Source organism: Spermophilus citellus (assembly GCF_964194105.1).
Source record: "Spermophilus citellus genome assembly, chromosome: 15".
NCBI classification, from domain to species: domain Eukaryota; kingdom Metazoa; phylum Chordata; class Mammalia; order Rodentia; family Sciuridae; genus Spermophilus; species Spermophilus citellus.
The window spans coordinates 93,373,530-93,394,946 of NC_138195.1; the positions used below are offsets into that span (position 1 = coordinate 93,373,530).

Sequence of the window (21,417 nt, forward strand, 5' to 3'; positions counted from 1 at the left end):
TGGCAGATGCAGATTCCAAGTGTCCAGCATGAAGACTCCCGTCTGCCCCCAGGCACCTCCGTCCTCTGTGTGCAGGCATGAGGCCTGAGACAGGCTGGCCGCTTCAGGGGTGCTCGCCTCTGCAGCGTCCCTGGCTGCAGCCCAGTCCTTGGCTCCTCCTCATACTCAGTTAACTCTATTTCTTCCTTCAATCTAAAATTTAACCCCCTACTTGTAAGATACCCCGGGGCAATGTTACCTTTTGCATGGTGACAGTATTGGTTTCTACCTGTACTTGATTTATTTATTTTGGTATTGGGGATTGATCCGGGGCACTTTGCCCCTGAGTTACATCTCCAGCCTATCTATTTATTTATTTTGAGGCATGGTCTCGCTAAATAGCTTAGGGTCTCATTAAGTTGCTGAGGCTGGCCTTGAACATGCGACCCTCCTATCTCATCTCTGGAGTTACCGGGATTACAGGCATGCACCACCATGCCTGGCTCTGTCTATACTTTGAAAAACCACAAAAACACAAGCTGTGAAGCTCCCTCCCCATGGCATGGCAGAGGCAATCCCAAGCCCTTGGAGGTTGTTTGAAACATAGGAGAAGTTTGAAACTTGACATGATTTGAGCTGTTTACAGATGTCTGTGGTAGCTAGTGAACAGTTGGCACTGTAGATGTCTGGCTTGCCTGGATCAGGAGCCCTCACCTTCCTTTCTGACCCTGAGTCCCTAGGGCCTCAATACCTTCTGTCTGGCAGTAACAACCTAGTGCTAAGAGGTCTTTGGAAGTGGGTGGGGGATGCATCCTGGACTCTCCTGGTTGAGAATTGTTCTATTATCTGTGAGGACTTCTGTCACCTCCTGACGTCACCCTTGCAGGAACTCACAGAGAGGTCTAGCCCCACTTTACAGAAGGCCAGGGGGCTGAGTGGTGCCCATAGTTGTTCCAATGCTAGCAAGCCTCCTGAAGAGCTGGCTCTGAAACCCTGGCCCTGTGTCCACCGTGGCCCTGTACCACGTGTCCTGGCCCACGGAAGGTTTGGAGGAATGAGTCTACTGGCTGTTCTTGCTGGTAATGAGCTGAGGGCCTCTAATTCCAGTTTGGTTGGATGATGAGCTGGTGATTATTGGTGGTGTTCTTTAAAAGACATAATTCATGTTCTTGGCCTGGGCTGCCCATCACCATGGGTACTGGGAGCTGAGGCTCACACCTGCGGATCTGTCCTTGCTCCATAGGCAGCTCTGAAAGTGCCTGGGCGGGGAGCTAGGGGCAGAAGGAAGGTGCACCTGTAGGGTCCTGGCCGCATCATTCCCAGGAAAGGATCAGAGTCAAGTTTGTGACTTATCTTGTACTTGGTCACGTGGGAAGGCCTTCTGAAAAACCCCCACCCCTCCCAGAAGAGAAAGAAAGGCATCTGCTCATGAATCATCTGATTGGAATTCCTCCCCAGCCCCTGCACATCTCACTCGTATTGGAACTGTGGGAAATTGGGTGATTGGCAACTGCACGCTCGCCCGGCTAGGCCAGGAGTGGAATGGAGAATGAGAATGGGTTCTGTAAGATGAGAGGAGGTCCTGGCCATGCCCAGGCTAGGGAGGGCATTTGCAGATGAGGAAACAGAGGCCCCAGGGCCGATTTCGGCCCATGTAGAATTCCTATCTCTGTAGAGGAAGAAAAAGTCTTCCTTGCTTAAGCTTTGTTTCTTAAATAAGCTACTCGTAAGGGGTGTGTGTGTGTGTGTGTGTGTGTGTGTGAACTCCATGATCTCTGATTCAGACACATTAATAAAGATATCAGAGCTGGGCACAGTGGCTGTAATCCAAGCAAGCCAGGAGGCTGAGGCAGGAGGATCACAAGTCGGCCAGCCTTAGCAACTTGGCAAGACCCTAAGCAACTTAGCAAGATCCTGCCTCAAAAAATGACTGAATAAATATAAATAAAAAGGGTTGGGATGGAGCTCAGTGGTAAAGCACCCCTGGGTTCAACCCCTGGTACCAAAAAAAAAACCAAACAACAATTCCAAAAACCCAAATATAAGAATAGTATTCAAGTAGATAACTACTTTTCACATTTTTAGAAGTAAAAAGGAAACGTTGTCACCCCCCTCTTTTCTGGAGTGGCAGCCTGGCTGGGTCTCTCACTGCTTTTAGAGGTCAGGAGACCTAGATGCCTTGAGGGTCTGCCGCCTTGAGGTCTGCCATGGCCGGCCACGCGGGAAGCTGCTTCTGTGCTAGGAACCCTGCCTCTGTCTCCTTCGTGAAGGGAACTGAGACTCTAGAAAGATCACTGAATGAGAGAGTGGCTGTGAGGGGCCAACAGAGCAGCCCCCCAGCACGGGAGCAGGGGAGAAGGGTCATTTAGCTAAAACACTTTTAGTTCTGGATCCTGGAGCACAGACAGGCCGTGACTCTCTATGTCGGTGGAGTAGACATTCAAAAAAATAAGTTCATATTTTCTTCAGTGCAAAATATTTTTAGAATTAATATTGTTTTTTTATAGCTTGCTGAAGGTATAACATATGGATGTTACTGGGGTTTTTTTGCTACAAGTAGAAATTATGTAAATTGATTTAGTATCAGTGCTATTGTAACTGGAGTTGGTAAAATAGAAGCTGGTCCAGTCATCTTCAGGGAAGGTTAGGAGACCCCCATCTCTCCCCTCAACCCCGTCTGGACCCTGGGAATCGCAGGGTACTCATATTGGGGGGAAGTAGGATGTTGTGTGATCAGATCTTCCCTGAAGGACTCGAGAAACCCTGGATTGTTGGCTGCTACAGAGAAATTTCTCTTCCTTTGAGCAAAGTTTTATGAATGCCTCTCTGAACAAAGGCTATGAGCTAATCCCCATCATTCATTATATTTAAATAGCATAACATTCCAGTGAAGTGCTTTTCCAGATGTTCCAGCAAGTGAAACCATTCTTTTGTGTTTCATGTTATAGCTTTCTCAGTAAAATATGGCTTTGGAACTTTTTCCTAATAAAAGGGAATCATGCCATCAATTAAAGAATTCATCTTAGGATCCTTTATTTTTTTGTCGTTATTTATTTTAAATGCTTCCTGTTCTTCCACAGCAGATATCCAGAGCATGTCACCTCCAGCCTGGGGAGGGGAATCCAGTGTGGGGCTTTTCCAACAGGACTCTCACTCTGGAATTCGCTGTTCCTGAGTGCACCGGCCAGAGGCCCAAACACAGGCGTCCTCGCTGTCGTCAGCAGCTGTCACACAGGCATCTTCCGGCCTCAGTCAAGTGAAGATCCCTCCACCCCTGTTCAGGGGGTCTGGCTAGAACACGTCCCTTCCCTCTCAGGGATTCCAGCCCTACCGGGGAAGTAGCTTTGATGAATGAAAACTCAGAGTGGCCCCAGGAGATGAGGAATTCCATGTGGCCAGGGCCATCAAGGATGTGAGAAGGGCTTCAAGGCCAGAGACCCTTAAGCTGAGCCTGGATGGAACCTGAAAGGAGAGCAGGTGAGGGCAGGTGGACACAGAGGGGCAGACAGAAGCAGCTCAGGCAGGTGGAGACAGCAGGGAGGAGCCAGGATGGCAGCAGAGGGGGGAGGGGGAGGCAAGGGAGGTAGCCTGGGGAGTGGAGACAAGCTGCCTGCGGTGCCCAGGACCTCGGCCACTGTCCTACCCTCCTGGCCAGCCACCCTACTCACCTATCTTTCTAAGAACCCTGCTCTGAATTTGGATTTTCCTTGATGCTTCTTGCTCCCTCATGCAGAGTGGGGAGCAGGTAAGGGCTGGGCTGTCTAGCCCTCCTCTGGGCCAAGTGCAGAGCCACAGGCAAGAATGGGGACACATCCCAATCTCATTAGCACAGGCCAGCTGTCATCAGTGGGGAAAAGGCAAAGAAAACAGGAAAACGTTGATGCTTATCTGCATGAACATCTCACTGGGAATAAATAGGTGAGCATCTCTTGAAATGCAGGCCAAGGCTCCCACAGTCCACCCAAGGGTATTTTTCGTGCCCTCGCCTGCCCCAAAGCAGGTCACGTGTCAGAAGGGAAGAGCAGGAGAAGTGCAAAGACAGCCGGGAGTCCAGGAAGATATTTTAAGCAAACGGAATCAAGGAATCATGTCCCATCTGCTAGCAGATGGAGCCCGTGCAAATCATCAGGGGAGATAAATATTGAGGAAATGAGGAGGTCAGGACTTCGGATGCCGTGCTGATGCCTGTCTAAAATGAATTCTTTTAAAAACAAGTTTTTCTTAAAATTATATGACATCCTTGGTTTAAAAGAAAATTAACTACAAACCTATGCATTTGTGAGCATGCAGGTTGATCCTTTGCCTTTAATTATGTCCATCTACAGAGGATCGACAGACCCACCTGCTGGATGAGACAGACAGAGAATACGAGGCAGTCATGAAAAAGCAGGAAATCCTATCACATGCTCCAACAAGGACCGCCCTGGAAGGCATCATGCAGAGGGAAATGAGCCAGGCATGCAAGGACGGTGTGACCCACCCCTGCAAGGCCCCATGAGGCAGGGTGGAGGCGGGGTGAAGGGCAGTTTGGGTGGCCTGGGGATGGAGGCTCGGGTGAGAGGAGAAAAGGAGCCAGAGCTGGAGGGTGGTGATAGCTGAAAAGTGACCTGGATGCCCTTGCTGCCACCAAACTGCACATTCCAAAGGGAGAAAATGGTACATTTTATGTGATGGGACTGTCACCACAGCTTTAGAGGATCCCACCTGAGCAGGAACTGGAAGCTGCACCCTGGTCTGGGGGCCAGGCTGTCATGGGCACAGCTCCCCTGGCGCAACATCCAGCCTCCTCTGTGCTGGGCACGTGCAGCGCTTCCTCCCTTCTTCTCAGAAGCAGTCTGCGTTGTGGGGGCGGGGCTACCTGAGTGACGCTGTGGCCTAGACCTCGACTGATTTTCCATGATTGTATCCTCTTCCTAACCGCCAGGCAGCGGCACATCCTGTCTAGTGGAAACAATCGGGCTCTTCCAACTCCAGAGAGGGCATTTAAGGAGATCATTGCTAAGCACATGGTTCAGAGCAGGGCTGCTCACCAGTGTGTGCTCTTTCTGCTACTGGAGAGACTGTGTTCATCACCAAACTTCCAGACTGTGTCAGAGAGTTCAGAGTTTCCCTTAGCTACCTGTAAGAAACCCCCAAATGTGCCTACTGCCAGCCCTTCCTCCCTGTGAGCTGTGAATCAGGAGGGCATGGCTGGTCCTCTCTCAGAGCTCCTTCCCACTAGCCTGGGGGCTTTGGGCGTGCTCTGTGGCTCCACGGATTCCTGGACATTTGTGTCCACGCATGCTGGGACTTTCCTGCCTGTTCCCACAGGGGAGGTGGTTGGGAGCAGGCTGCTCACATCTCCTGGCCTGCCTCAGAGTCCTGTTTGGAGGAAGCCCAGTGAAGCCACCTCCCACAGTGAGACAATGGGGCAGTCACTGTGAGGTCCCACCCACCACAGCTCCAGGAAGTCCTGCTGCCTGGCCTGGGCCACAGGCCTCCGGAGCAGCCTCACTGCCTCTGAGTCCATCCTCTGAGCAAATGAAATTGGAGACCCCTTCATGTGTAGCTCGGCAGCACCTGCCAGGGGCGTTTTGTCTGCCCTTCCTTGACTTAGTTCCAGACCTCCCAGTCCTCCCATGTGCCAGTCTCCCAACAGAGGTAGGGAAGCCTGTGCCTCTGAAGCTGGACAGTCAGCTGCAGTGGCCACACCAGAGCCGGATGCACCCACAAGGGTGGGCAGTGTTGGGCAGGCATATGACTTGTGGGGCACGTGTGCTGACCTGGCTGCAGGCTCTGGGGAAAGAAGGAGGAAGTATTTCCCATTGGTACAGGGCTGGAGAGTCAAGAAGAAGCACGGGGCTGTCGCACCACAGTGGGAGCTGCGTCTGTCAGGGAGGCATGGCAACCAGCGGCCGAGCTTGGAGCTCAGGCCAGGGTGGGGCAGCAGAAAACTGGGGCCCAGTGCTGGAAGGACACAGAGAGCCCAGGGAGGTCCAGACAGCAGAACAGGAGGCGAGAACTGGGGTATGAAGTGGGACTGGGAATTAAGAGGAAGACCAAAGCAGCTTGTCACAAAGCTGCTGATGGGCAGGAGCTCTGGGAGGTTCTCGGCATTCGGATGAGTTAGTTGGGGCTGGATGGCCAGGTGGAGGGATCTTGGCATGGATGGATGGATGGATGGATGGTGGGTGATGTGCCCACAGATGTGCCCCAAGTTCAATAAGGCTAGAAAAGTAGACAAAGACCAGATTGTGAAGGCCTCTTGGGAGTTTGAGTAGAGTGCAGAAATCCATTTGAGGAGTCTAAGCAGGGGGAAAACAAGTGGAACTGTGTATCTGAAAGATCCCTCTGGCTCATATGGTTAATAATCTGCTGGAGGAACAGGCTGGAAACGAAGGCACGTTCAGGGTTGTTGCAGTAAGAGATCACGATGGACCTGAAATGACCACTGGTGGAATGGAGAAGGTGGCAGGCTCCATGGAGTTTAGAAAGTGTAGTTCCTGGGAATCAGTGGATGGTAAGAGAGGGAGCCGTCCAGGAAGACCCCTGGCGAGCCGGTAGCTGGGGAATGGCAACACCTCCCATCCAGGTAATAGGAAAGGAAGACAGAGAGAGAGGGGTGCTTAATGGCTGTCACGGGCTGGACCCAGGACAGGTTCACCCCTTCCTCCTTCCTTCCTGCATCCCCAGAACCGGGTATAATGAAGGTGTGTGTGGTGTTTGGAGTTGTTTGACTGATGAGTAAACATGAGCTGGGGTTACGCAGACTCTGAAGGGGCAGAGCAGGGGGACTGGGGCCCTGGCTGGTCAACATGGAGAAGCTTTCAAGGTGAACTGATAGAAGGGGAAAGGCCAAGGTGACGTGCCCGTCAGACACTGGGCTCCTTGCCTTGGGCATCTGTGTCTCGCTCTCTGCTCTGGATACTCATCTGAGGAGGCCCCTCTCTCAGGACCAATGTCACAACAGTGAATGCCGTGCTTCCAAGGAAGCTGGTGGGGGCAGAGTGCGTGCTCCTCCTCCACAGGAAGAGGTTGGCAGTGAACCAAAGACACTCTTAGGACACATCCCCAGGGACATAGGTCAGGTGTCCCCAGGATAGTCAGAGGCCCCCAGCAGTGAGACACTGGGGCTGAGGACCCTTGTTCCCCCCAGGCTCCTAGGGTGGGGCTCCCAGGGTGGGGGGCAGGAGCCCTTTGGCTTTCTCCTCAGTGGTGCATTTCCTTCTCCAAGCCTCACTGCCCCTCCCTTTCCACCTGCTGCTGTGAGCCAAATGGGCCTAGAAATACCTTCTACTTATCCTCCGACATCACTGACCCCTGGACCCTCACTGCCGTTGCTGAGGTCTCCCAATTGCCCGTGTTGTAGTTCAGGAGAAGGTGTGCGTCACCTTTTCACGATGCTCTGCTTCTGACTAGCATGCCTCTGGGTGTCCTCTGGGGAGCTCGCCCCAGGCTCTGGGCTGCACCCAGAATCTTGAGAAGGAGGAGACCCAAGAGGAGATTTGGGAGGAACCCAGCAGAGTGCCGGGAGGTGACTGGAGAAACAGCATCAGATACCAGGGCCTGAGAAGGCGTCGGTGAGGTGACGCTGGCAGAGGTGGAGGAGGCTGCAGTGGTGTGGCTTCCTTCTTCAGAGTCCTTCCTGGAGGACAGGAAGGGAATGGGCCCCTTCAACCACCTCAATGTGGACGGGAGTCCAGCAGATCCTTCCATGCTCCAACAGGAGGAGGAGGGTCCTTCTCGTTTCTCACTGTCACTCTGCAAATATGCTTGCGTCTAACAATCGGAGGCAGAGGCCACTTAGGGGGTCTCCAGCTAACCTTCAGAAGGATGTCGTGGAGCTGCTGTGGTCAGACAGCCTGCCAGATAGTTGCACAAACTCTGCCCCTCCTGAGCAAAACTCTGCCCCTCCTGAGCAAACCTTCAGCCCAAGCTTTATTTCTAATACTTCTCTTATTCTGCTACAAAGAGATTTCAGTCTTCTTGAGCTACTCTCCCAAGGATATGGTAACATTGTGCTCCTTATTGAGAAATTGTTCCTGGGACAAATATACAAGTATTAAGTGAGACTGTCATTTTTCCCCTGAATAATTCCATATTTATTTAAAGGACAAATGCATTAAGTACATTGAAATCATCAAGTGATTGATAGTAAATATATGTAACTTTTATGTAACTAATTTATTTAATTTGAGATTCTGCCCCAGAGCCCAAGTACTAAGAGAAATCACGCACCAACTTTCATGGGGAAAGAATGGCCATCTGTGTGTAAACCATTGACTGATGCAGATTACCTGCTCTGTGGCTGCTCAAATTCCTACCAAGAAAGAGAACTCGATGCCCTCATTTCAGGGTCTCAGAATAAGTAAGGACATGAGTACAAGGATGTTTATTGTGGCATAAAATTAAATGAAATTAAAAATGTGAGGAACCTTCAGTAGTGAAAGGTGGCAGAAAGATTGGTGGCATTTCCAAATCATGGAGTCGCATGCAGCTCTTGGGGTTCATTCATCAGATCCTGGGGGCTGTCAGGCTGGGATTTCTGCGAGGCATTGATGAGGGAGAAAACAAGAGCATGAGCACACGATTATCTCCCCCAAAGCCTGCACCCGTGCACACTCATGCATCTCTAAGTGTGTGCACAGGTACAAAGGTGTGCAAAGACACTGCAGGTTGTCACACGGATTGCAAGCAGCAGGAGTCTGAAAGAAGACAAAGAGGAAGAAAGGAAACCAGGGCTGTAGGGAGTGGTGTGCTTGCAAAGGCCACGCCGACGGTAACTGACATGAGATGGCACATGCATGGAGCAGGACTGGTGCCGTGGGACAGCACTAAAATGTGGGCACTTCAGTTTTACTTTCATTTTATGCTGTATTTGCATCGCTTGATTAGTTTACAAAGTGTTTTTTTTTTTTACAATGATCATGGTTACTTATGGATCAGAAGAAGAATTTTATTTTAATTTTGAACTAGTCGAGGAAGCACAGAGTCTGATACAAATGCACACGGGTTCTCGGAGGTATCTAGTTCAGAGTTGGGCACGCTACTTCCATTCGGCACCCTGCTCCTCAGAAGCCACCCTCGAATGGCCACCTTTCGCCATGAGGACACATGAGAAGGGGTCACCATATCCGGAGGCGTGTTCTCCCCTGTGCCTCTGTTAGAGGTCGGTTTACGTTTTTAAAGAGTGCACATCCATGTGTTTGCACATTCCCTGTTTGTCCAGCGAGACCTACGTCATTTCACCTTGCCTTTCCCCAGATCCACACGGAGCTTCAGTGCGTCTCTCCAGCCTCGCCCTCCTGCCTAGAGAAACCAGGCCTCCTCTCCCTGGATGCCCTCATCACCACGTGGTGGAGAGTACACCGTGTTTGGAGCCAGACAGGCTCTGCCTTTCTCTGGCTTTGAGACCTTGAGTAGAGCCCGAGACTGTTGTATTTTCTCCTTTGCAGAGAAGGGATAATAATGTCTAGCTCACTGTGCCATCTAGATTTTTTCCCCTATGTTATTTACTAAGATTTGATAGTTTTGTGTGTAGGTCTGTGATCTGTTTTGTGTTGATTTCTTGTAAAAGGCGTAAGGTCTGTATCTAGATTTTTTTTTCTTTCCTTCTTTCACATGGGCATGTCCAGTTGTTCCAGGACCAAGTGTGGAATGACTCTCTTTCTGCCATTGTATTGCCTTTGCTCTTTTATCAAAGATACTTGACCATGGTTATTGGGTCCATTCTGGGCTCTCCATTCTGTTCCAGGAGTCTTGGTGCCTACTCGTCCACCAGTGCCACTCTATCTTGGCTATTGTCTATTTATGGAAAGTCTTCAGCCTGGTAGTGCCAGCTTTCTGGCTTTGTTCTTCTTCTCCACATTGCGGAAGCTGTTCTGGATCTATTCCCTCTCCATGGAAATCTCAGAACCATTTTGTTGATATACACTGTAGAATATAAAGATTTTCATTGGAATTGCTTTGAATCTGTACATAAAATTGGAAAAACTGATGTCCTGACAATATTAAATTTTCCTGTTCATGAACATGGACTATCTCTCCATTTATTTAGTTCTGGATTTCTTTCATCAGAGTTTTACAGTTTTTATGTAGATCCTGTACATATTTTGTTAGATGTATAAGTAGGTATTTTATTTTTGGTGGTGCTAATATAAATAGTGTTCTGTTTTTAGTTTAAAACTTTACTTGTTTATTGCCAGTGTTCAGAAAAGAGATTAACATTTTTATATGAACTTTGAACCCTGTCACCTTGCAATCATTGCCTGTTTTAGAAAGATTTCTTGTAGATCCTTTTAGATTTTGTACATAGATAACCATGTCATGGCCTGCTGTGAGCAAAAGCAGTTTCACTTCTTACTTCCTGGTCAGTACCTTTTATTTCCTTTTTTGGTCTCCTAGTGTCAGGACCTCAAGGATGATGTTGAAAAGGAGAGGTGAGAGGGACATTTTGCCTTAATCCTGATTTTAGTGGGAAATCATCTATTTCCTCACCATTAAGGAAGATGCTAGGTGTAACTTTTTTGGTAAATGTCCTTTGTTAATTTAAGGAAGTTCTGCAATTGGAGGAAGTTCTCCACTTTCCAGTTTGGTGAGAGTTTTTGTCATAAATTGGTTTTGGACTTCATCAAATGATCTTTCTGTACCCATTCATATGACCATGTGATTTTTTTCTTTACCCTGTTGATGCAATGAATTGATTTTAAAACTTTGAACCAGTCTTTTTTATTTATTTATTTTTTAGTTGCAGTTGAACACAATACCTTTATTTATACTTACATTTATTTATTTATTTATTTATATGTAGTGCTGAGGATCGAACCCAGGGCCTTGCACTTGTTAGGCAAGCACTCTGCTGAGCCACAACCCCAGCCCCTGAACCAGTCTTTTATACCTGGGATGAATCCTACTTGATTGTGCTCTGTAATAATAATAATAATAATTATTATTATTATTCTCCTCCTCCTCCTCCTCCTTCTTCTTCTTCTTCTTCCATTGGTGTATTCAATTTGCTAATATTGTCTTGAGGTTTTTGCATCAATGATTATGAGAGATATTGGTCAACAGTTTTCTTTTCCTGTAATGTCGCAGTCTGGTTTGGGTGGTAGGGAAATGCTGGCCTCATGAATTATGAAATATTCCATCTGCTTCTATCTTTTGGAAGATATGATCAAGAATTGCTTTAAGTTTTTCCTTAAATATTTGGTAGACTTCACAAGTGATCCATCTGTATTTGGTAATTTCTGTTTTAGAAGGTTATTAATTACCGACTCATTTTCTTTAATTGATATAGTTTTATTCGAATGATCTATTTCTTCCTCTCTCTCTCTCTCTCTCTCTCTCTCTCTCTCTCTCTCTCTCTCTTTTGTGATTAAACAGAAATCCAGGTTAACCGAAGGTTGAGGCTCCAGGGGAGTGGGCAGACAGGTGGGCTTCCTGGAAGGAGGGGCTCCTTCATTTACTCATGGACTCGGCAGCCACCTTGTGAACCTATGGACGGGGAACAAATCCTGCCAGTACGTGCCCCCGTGCCCGACTCTGGTTTTTCTTGGATTACTTGGGAAATTTTGTTTGTTTGTTTTTAAAGTGTAGCTACAACATTTAGACTTCCTTAATTTATATTTTGTAATAATTATTGAAATAAGCCTGATGACGGAAGGTGACCTTCCTAAATTTGCAAGGAAAATGATTGCTGAGCAAGTTAGCAGCCTGGGTGGGTGCGTTGCTGGGAAAGTGCTGAGCTTCAATGGTACTCTTCACAAAGAGCTGAGTGCTTCCACCAGGGCGGAATAGGGCACGGGGCAGGGCTCGGTGTAGGGCACGACTAAGGAGGAGGCCTCGCCCTGTGGTCCTCGGCCACTTGCCAGCAGGCTATCTCTTTAATTCCCCTTTCTCTCGCTCATAAATGCAAATAACAACACCACCTTCAGGCGCAGAGAGAACACAGAGGTGATGTGTGAAGCTTCTGGCACAGGGCTTGGAGGCCACCCGTGACAGCCCTTGCATTTATTATTTATCAATCAAAGGGAGATTTATGGAGAGTCTGCACTGCTGCAGGGGAGGGGAAGGTGCAAGTTGGCGCCCATCCTTGTGAAGAGCAGAGTCCTCTGGGGAAGCAGGACTGTGCCGATGATCACTGCAGAAGATTGAACAAGATGGAAGGTCAGGGAAACAGATGGATGGCCGATGCAGCTCAGACAGGAGATGACCCTCCAGCAGGGGCAGGCTTGCTGCTGCCTGGTCTTGGCTCTGAAAGCCCACAAAGTGGCATCTGAGAGGATATTTGGGAGGGGTGGGCCTTCCTGCCGCTGGCTGCAGGTCTGCCCTGCGTTCCCATGCTGCAGACATGCGGAGGGCGTGCGCTCAGGATGCACAGGGACCGGAGCCTCTGCCTGCTGGAAGCCAATATTTCTTGTCTTCTCCCTGAAAGGTGCCTGCTCAGCTCCTCTGGCCTCCAGCCCTTCGATGATTTATCTGCCTGGGGCTTGTGGATTCTGTCTTGCCCATCAGCAGTCAGTTCCCCTGCCAGTTTGCCTGCTTGGCCTCTTGGGTTCTGGTCCCCCCACAACTTCACCTGGTCCCCTGAGACCCTGAGCTCCTGGACCCCCATCCTCCAACTTCCAACAGCATCTTTGACCTCCTGGCTCAATAAGTGCGTACATTTGCCATTGCTGGGGTCTTGCTTTAGTTTGTGAACACTTAGCTCCAATCATCCAAAGCTATTAAGCTTTTTCTTATCTAGAAACAAGGGGTTCCCACCGACCCCTCCCCGTGGCTCTCAGTGTGCATTCAGACCATGCCAGGATGGGCTTCTCAGGGCAGAGCTGTGGGCCGGCCAGGGGTCTTGCTCAGCTCCCACGTGTCCAGCATGTATGTGGCCTTCTCTGGGGGCATAGAAGTGCTTATTTCAGCCCAGACAAACGGGAACGATTAGACATTCAGCAAAATACCCCAGCTGCAGTCTGATTATTTCATCGTTATTGGTGACGGCGTCTCCTTTTTGGAGCGGGGCTGGCGGAGGTAAGATGAGAACAGTGCTGGGCTTGTTGGGGAGTTGTTTGGAAGGCACCCGGCAGGGAGAATTGAAAATGCATCTTTAGAGGCCGGGAGGCGTGGCTGGAGGGGAGGGTGGCAAAGGCCTGCAGCTGGCATCTCCCCTAGCAGATGCCTTTCCTTCTGCAACAGAGCAACAAGATAGCGGTCAGTCGGGGAAGGAGCATCTCCCAGGAGGCTGCCATGGAGGCCTTGAACTTGGGAATGAACTGATACTTCCTCACACAGTAGAGACTTTCTGACAAAGGCAAGCGCCATCATGGACGGCTCAGGAATGCCTGTGCCGTGGCAGGAGAGGCGGTGTCCTCTGCAGCTGGGTGACTCTTTCCCCGGTACTGTCTGTCCCTTCCTGGTCGTTACTGGACCTGCTAGTCACATGCAGGTTGAGCATCCCTAATTTGAAAACCCGAAATCTCAAATGCCCCCAAACCCAAAACTCTTGAGCACCAACATGATGCCACGTGGAGAATTCCACACCTGACCTTGTGTGACAAACCAGTCACAATGCAGGTGCACTAGAAGTCTATAAAATCACCTGCCAGCTAGGGCATTAGGAATACATGAAATGTAAATGAATGGCATGTTTAGACTCAGGTCTCATCCCCAAGATATTTTATTAGAAATATGGAAATATATGAAAATATGGAAAAAAATTCTGGTCCCTGGTGTTTCAGATGAGGGATGCTTGGCCTATATTGATTTGGGCCTTACTGTACTTCCTCCATCTCCTGCAGGACAGAGAGCAGCACAGACAAGACCCTGGGCTCGAGGCCTGATGTGGGCCCTTGGCGGACTTGAGTGAGCGGGAGAGGGTGGCACTGGGCAGGAGCTCAGCAGGGGTCACCCCAGGAGCTGCTGCTCTGTAGTCGGGGAAACTCTCTGCTTGCCTCTGTGTATCACTGGGTTGTTTTGATTTCATTGAATAATGGACATTCACTATTTTTTAAGCTCTAGATAACAACAGAGAAATGCAGTAAAGGTTGGGCTCTTCTTTGCCAGGGTCCAGGAGTAGAAATGGACAGCAACCCCTCTTGGCATTGGTGGCTGAGGAAGAGAGTGCAGAGGTCTGTCCCCGGGCTCATGGCCTGCCTCATGGAGAGGCAGCCTCAGGTGCCAGCCTGCACCTGCTGGAGCCAACACAGATGGAATGCCCCTGCGGGCAGCATGGCAGGCCACAGGGTCCCTTCTTGTTATCTCACAGCACTGTGAGGCAGGCAAAGTCACAGCCCAAACAGGCAAAGTCACATGTTCCTGATGGCTTAGCTACAGGACAGTGACACCTCATAGCTGCTCTGCTGAACAGAGAACAGCCCCCAGTAAGGAGAAGCCACCCTTCATGTGGACAGAGTGAGGCTGCTGGAGTATGCCCTGGTGGGCATGGGGTCTGCAGGACAGGGGTGGGCCTGCTCCTAGTTCTGCACCAGCACTTCCACCTCCTGGTCCTCAGATGAAGCCAAGGAAGCCATTGCAGCCAGTGGTTCTCACTGGGGCTAGTTTTGCCCCCATCCTGTAAGGACATGGGTTGTGTCTAGAAACATATGTGATTGTCATGACTCGGGAGAGGGTTGATGTTATTGGCAGTTAGTGGGTATGGGGCTGGGGATAGAGCTGAGCACCCTGCAACACCAGGACACATTATCCTATCCAAAACGTTGATAGTGCCATGGCAAAGAACCCCCGAGCTTAGGTAATGCCCAGGTGTGTAGGAAGGACCTCACCATGAACAGGAGCCAGGATCTGGGAGAGATGGGGGCTAAGCTGGGGGCTTTGGATATGCCAAGGTGGGGTGTCCTCAGATTCCTAGGCAGAGGCAGAAGCCTTGATTGGGGGTGCCAGGCTGAGAAACATTGGCTAGGCTGTGGAAAAGGGATACATCTGCAAAGGGATCTATTGAGGACAGCCAGTGGGACAGCAACGAGGCTCCTGGAGGTAGGTGGCTGGGTGGGTGACCTGCTGTCCCCTGGGGTCCTTCCCCCCGGGGAGAGAGGCTGGAGTGAGCAGACACGGCAGAGGTTGCTAGAGCATGGCCCACTCTCCACGCCACACTCACTGGAAGGCAGAAACGTTTGGATGTTCTCCACTCCTCCTTCAGACCTCAGCCAAGGTCACTTCCTACAGAGAGACCCAAGGCCAGGCCAAGCCGCACTTCCTCATCTGTCAACATGCTTCTAGTCAGCTTCTGGGCTGTTCCATTCTGGTGTCTTCAGAGCACACAGTAGGTGCTCAGGAATGTTTTTGTTTGTTTTGTTTTGTTTTGTTTTGTTTTTTTTAATTTTTTATTGGTTGTTCACAACATTACAGAGCTCTTGACATATCATATTTCAAGAGCTTTGTAATGTTGTTTTTAATGAGCATACTTTGTCCAGATAAATAAGAGGACTCTTTGCATTGCTGGGAGGGCAGAACCGAGGTGAGGTGAGGAATCAAGGTGGACAGAGGAAGTCTTGCCAGCCCTGAAGCGGTGGAGAACCCCTGGCAGCAGACCCCACCTGCAGCAGCAGAGCACGTGTGTATGTGTATGTGGGGGAGGGGTGCACACAGGTGTGCAGGTGGGGGAGCCACCTGGCTAGGGAGGGTCTCCAGCGGTCAGCAGCAGTGGCTCAGCACCTCACCAGCCCTGGTGCCAGCACCACTCATTCTTGCTTCCTGGAAGGCCCTGAGCCCTGGGGAAGAAGTCCTGCCCAGAGGAAGGAGTCTGCCTTGGGCAGTGGCAGCTGGGGCTCTGTCCCCAGAGCAGCCCGGGACTGAAGGCTGGCTCCCCTCCCTCATGGAGGACTTACATACTGTGCATACTCTGCTGCCTTTCATGATTTGGCAAAAGTGTTCGATTTTACCTTATTAAAGTGAGTTTCAGGGTCATCAGCAGCCCCCAGTGCTGTCCAGCCTCTTTCCTGTGGAGTCCACTCCCTGCAAAACCCAGGCACTTGAGGTTGAAGCGGGTGATTGCCTCCTTCCCCCAGTCCTCTGGCAGGGGGTCCTTCCCCCTCGTTAACTGTATTTCTATGTCGTTTCTAGCTATGTCTAAGAACTAATGAAGTTTCTCATCCCGTGTGTCAGCCCTTGACCAGCTGGACAATGCTGAGTTTTGGGGAAAGACTTTCTCCTAATCAGTGACCCTGCTGCCCAGCACTCCCTCTCCCGGTCCATAGGTGCCGGCGTTAGGTAGCTGTGGCCCTCCTCACTGAGGCGCAGGCGGGCGGCATTCAGGAATGGTCCCTGGGTACAAGTGCGGTTTCGGAGTGTGTTTAAGGAAAGCTCTGCACCAGCCGACACCCTGGAGTTTCCTTCCCGGCGAGCATTGCTATTGGCCGTGTGCTTTTCAGAACTTGGGCCCTTTGCAGCTCCTGGATGCCAGGGCTCTGTGGGGAGGTCAGAGCGCTCTGGGTCACGCAGGAACGGCTCTCTCCCTGAACCACAGGAGCATCTGCCTGGCCATTCTTCCATTTTCCACTGAAAGGCCATACAAGTATTTGGGCCCTTCCCCCAGTTTCTCAGAACTCCGGGGAGCTGCTCTTGACCTCCAGGGTTCTGCCCGAGGCTGATTTCCTTAAGAAGTATGCCATGGCTGCAATAGTGGGTTTTATTCTGGAAAAAAAAAAGTCTTTAACTCAAACTTCCATAATGATATTTGTATAATTATCAAATAGCAGGAAATAGAGGCTGGCTCCCTTAATTTTATCATCTTAAATGTCACAAGAATGGCAAGGGTGTTTAAAAGACAAAAGAAGTGCTTCAATTAGTAATTCCCATGGTAACTAATAGAGCTCCATCTTTTTTTTCCCCTTTCTGTGGCTATTTTCAGTACTTAAATTGATTTACATCCCTGTGGAAATGTGGGGGGAAAAAATCAGGGATCGCATCTGTCCATGCCACAGGAGCATGGGGCTCCGTTATCCAGTCCCTTCAGCCCCTGCCCAGGTGTTAGCCGAAGAGCCGGCTTCTGATCAGGTGTCTGCTTCCTTAAATAGGAAGAAAGCATGATTTCCCTTTGATTCCTTTCACAGTTATACAAATGATTTTATTTTTAATTCCTATTATAATTTATATGGAATCCTGAGTATACATATATTTTAGTGGTCAGAAATTAGAAGATAAAACTGGTTTTATGTGAGCCAAGTGTGGAGACCCCTCCAGGCTCTGAGTGCAGCCAGAGTCCAGGCTATTCCTTGGAGTCTGCCCAGCTTCTACTGGACAGGGTCAGGCCCTCCCAATCAGGGTCCCACCTGTCTCACCATGTCCTGCAGCTAGACACCAGACACAGAGGACACTGATCCTCAGGACACCCTAGGATGCCTGGGCAGTGTGTCTTTCTAGCTATGGCCACACTAGTCCCTTTGCCTCCCTCCACTCCCCTCCCCCCTGGACACCCTGATGCCTCTGCCACATCGTGGGTCCCCACAGCAGTCTGCTGCCGACCATGCTCGCAGCCCCACACTTGCTGCGTAGGGAATGAATAGCTTCACTCCACCTTGCAGAAACCCCAGAGGACTGGAGGACGGGCATTCTCCTCCTCATCTCACTCTCCAGGGTGCCGGCAGCTGGAAGAGGTCAGCCGCCACACCCTGGGCTGGCGGGGTTCGGTCTCCAGGAGCTGCTGCCTCTGAAGCCTGCATCAACTCCCCTACGCAGGTGTGTGGAGCCCTCCAGGCACACCATCTGTTAGCAGTTGCTGACAGTTATCTGTCATTTACCGTTTAAAGTGGGTCAGGAAGCTGAAGGAGAGCTAGGACCCAGGGAGTTTCTCAGGTGTTGACAGACATCACAGCCGAAACACACACAGAGGGAAGGTTGTGGTCATGACAAAAGGTGGCTTGACTGAGCCTGTGACAGGTGCCCTGGAGGCGTCACCTTGTGCATCCCTCTGATCATAGCTGACCAGCACCCAGGTAGATGGGGACTGGGGTTTTCCCAGCATGGGGGTGCAGTTAGCACTAAACCTGGGTGGCCCCAAAGCAAAGTAGTGTATGTTGGTCAGCCACCACCCCAAGGTGAAGGAGAACTTACCCTTGTGTTGCAAATGGAGAACTTGAGGCTAGAAGGGTGCAGTCCCCTGGCCAGTCTCCTTCCAGGCAACATAGTGGGCCCCTGGCACACAGTGGGACTGGCACATAGTGGGCCCAAGTCCACCGTCTTTGACTGCAACCTCCTTCATAGCCACGAGAGGAGCTCCTCTTCCAACAGAAGTCTCAAGTTCATCTATAGACGAGAAAGTCCCAATTCCTTTTGGAAAAAGAATAGGGGTAAAAAAAAAAACAGGAATCTTACGTGGCAGGCACTGTAAGAGACCTGATTTGGAGAAGGTGCACCATCAAGGCCACTGCCTCAGGCCCCAGCACAACCCAGTGAGACTGCATCACCCTCCCACCTGGACGTCGCGCCTCCCAGGTCCTGGGTCACTGGCCGGAGCCAGGCCAGGAAGCTGCCCCAGCCTCCATCCTGCTGGCTGCTGTTTTTTAGTAGTGTGTGTTTATCACTACGGAGAAGGGTTCGGGGCCCACTGGAAGGAAGCAGGCAGCGTCTGGGGGTGGCCCATGCTCCAGGTGAGGGCGGGCTGGGTGCCGCCTCACCTCTGGTGACCCAAGTGGCTGGGCTCCCAGCTTCTCCCATCCTTGACTTCCTAATCCGTGAGATTGTGATGAGAATGACTGCACAGGCAAGGGCATTAAACTAAACGTGTCTGTGGAAGCGCCTTGCCTGAGTGATACTCACTAATGCCAGCTCCTGTCCCTGCAGATAAGAGGAGATTTCGATTGTGCCTCAGTTGGGCCCTGAGCTTCCTGGCTGACGGGCAAAAGTGAAACACAATGGCATGCATTGTTCTAGTCTGATTAAAAGAATGTTCCCAGTTTTTCAGGAAACATAAACACTTTCCTGGTGCCACAGTCCAAGACAACTGCATGTTTTAAACCTGATAGGGTTTGCAATCATGATCCCCCAAAAGGTGGAGGAGCCTCCTTTTGCAATCCACAGCATGTACACATCAATCCTTTCATGAAAAAGCATTACTCTGAGACTGGACCCTAACCCTCAAGGATGGCCAAGGAGTTAGAACTGAGGTCTGCTTCTCCGAGTCTGGACTCTTGAATGGACATCTTATGATGAAAACACAAAGGGAAAGGACGGGTCTGCTGAAGAGAGGGACTCCGCTGTCCATTCTGCTCCAAGACGCTGCTGTGCGTGGGCTCAGAGAGTGGGGCTCCCAGGACTCGAGAGTGGCTCTGAAGTCCCACACCTGCACAGGCAGGAGGCTGGCCTCAGGGAGCTGAGAGCTGAGTGGGCTATTGGCACAGGTCCTGTTGCCCTGTGAGTGTGCATGTGGGTCTGGGAGCCTCTCGGCCTTGCTCCAAGGGCTCGGGTCCAGGAGCCTTCAGGGATGCTGGCGCATGAGGGTGTCCCCTCCTCTCTCCTGTCCAGAAATTCCAGAATTTGGATTCATGTGCAACCTCGAGCCCAGTGTTCCAAATGTTGAATTTGAGTTGTTCGGCTTTTTTGCAGAGGAATTTAAACTTGTGGGTGAGATAACCCCCCACATGCAGATTCCAGTGGGCAACCCCAGGGACCCTGTCCTCCAACGGCTTTCAGGACTGAGCTGCTTCCGGCTTCCCAGACCACCCTAACCTCAGAAGCCAGCCAGTCCAACGGGAGGGCAGGAAGGGGTCTGGTCAGTGTCATCACAGCTCTGAGGTGACAGGTCTGTACCTGCAGAGGTAGTGGGAGGCAGAGCTCTGGGACCAAATCTCCTCCTCCTGTTCTTTACCCCCACGTGGACGCCTGTCCTTCAAGCCCAGCTGAGCTCCCTTCCTTGTTACCCTGGGCAGACCTCCCCTGGCCGCCGCTGATAACTCATCCATGTTTTCATGTAGCCTAAAGCCCCTCATCAAATGTTCCCAACGTGACTGGCATTTGATAAGCCCCTGCTGGTCCACAGTGGTCCAGCTGGTCCACAGGTGGAAGGACGCCTGGGAACAGCCTGCAGAGCTCTTTATTCTTCCCAACTCTGACGTTGTGGTTCGGGCTGTTCCTCTGCTCCCCCCACAGGGAGCTCGGTTTACCAGCAAGGCCCCAGTTCTGGTTATAGCTGCACTCACAGAAGAGATCACCTGCCATCTCCCCTGGTTACCTGGAGATTTTAGGTGGATGAAACTTCTTTTCACATCAACAGGATGTTTGGCTCGGGGAGGGTCATTTCATTTTAGTCATGAAGTTTGTAAATGAGTAGTCATTTTAAAATACATTGTCGCCCAGGTGAAATTTACCTGGGGCTGTGTCGTTAGAATTAATGGAGCTGGCAAGATCCACCAGGGCCATTATCCTGTCCCTTATTTGTCACAGAACCTGGAGGTGTCACTGCCGTGTCCTGTGTCCCTGGCAGAGGTCTTGTCCTGTTGGGAGTCTCGCTAGGCTGAAATGTGAAGTAGTCTTAACACGAACATGACCTTCTGTTGTTGGGTGTAGGCATCACCCTAATGGGGAATCGGCAGGGCTGGCACCTTGAGGTAAACCACTTCAGGCGCCCACACCCGACCCAGGCCCTGTGGACACAGGGAGTCCAGCCCAAGGCAGGTACCAGGGAACCCGTAGAGTTGGGTTAGGACAAGGTTTGACACAACTATGATGAAGTTTGACTTATAAATTAGGTACCATAAGAGATCAGCAACCCCAACTAGTCATGAAATGGGACGATCCAGCAATGTACTGGAGTAAAATTGCCAGTACCATGACGGGCGTGAGGTTGGACGGTAATTTAAACAAGGGCCACTTGAACACAGCTCTGCGATCTGCGACAGCGTGCTTGCCCAGACAGCTGCAGAGCCGCTGACGGGCGGCCACTATACACAGCCTGGGTGCGCTGGACTTGGGTGTGATTCAAGTCCCTGCTGGGACATCGAGGGACGTGAATCACACTACTCAGAACACCTAGGAATTCAGAACTTGTGAATTGTTTATTTCTGGATCATTTTATTTAATATTTTTGGACGCTGGTTGACCATGGGTAGCTGAGACCTTGGAAAGCAAAACTGCCAGGGAGGGGCTGGAGATGTGGCTCGAGTGGTGGCGCACTCACCTGGCATGCGCGAGGCACTGGGTTCAATCCTCAACACCATATAAAGATAAAATAAAGATATTATGTCCACCTAAAACTAAAAAAATAAATATTAAAAAAAACCTGCTGTTGAGGAGGACACTGCCCCCCCCCCATGATTTCCAGGGAACTCCCGACAGCCTGAGACTCTCGGGAAGGAGGAGATTGGTCGGAACACAGCATTTCCAATTCCAGCGGCCAACATCCCCTCCAGAGGCCAGGTTGCTCACCCAGGCCTCCCGAGGTTCCCGCTGATGGCCAGTGGACCAAGAGGTGTCCCTCAACCTCGGGCCCAGCTTGGACTAAGTGCAGCTTTCCCA

The 21,417-nt window shown here is 50.7% G+C and overlaps 1 protein-coding gene across 6 annotated transcripts in view; it reads left to right on the plus strand.

Annotated features, from left to right (window-relative positions):
• The window catches only part of PTPRE (protein tyrosine phosphatase receptor type E), a 128,664-nt gene that overhangs the window by 22,799 nt on the left and 84,448 nt on the right, over positions 1-21,417 (plus strand). Inside the window, exon 1 of one of the 6 annotated variants that reach the window (XM_081267993.1) lies at positions 5,867-5,985. The exons of the other annotated variants lie outside the window; for them this stretch is intronic. The gene's annotated coding sequence lies outside the window, so the exon portion shown is untranslated. Of the gene's footprint in view, positions 1-5,866; positions 5,986-21,417 lie in introns of those variants that run through there. 6 annotated transcript variants of the gene reach the window in all.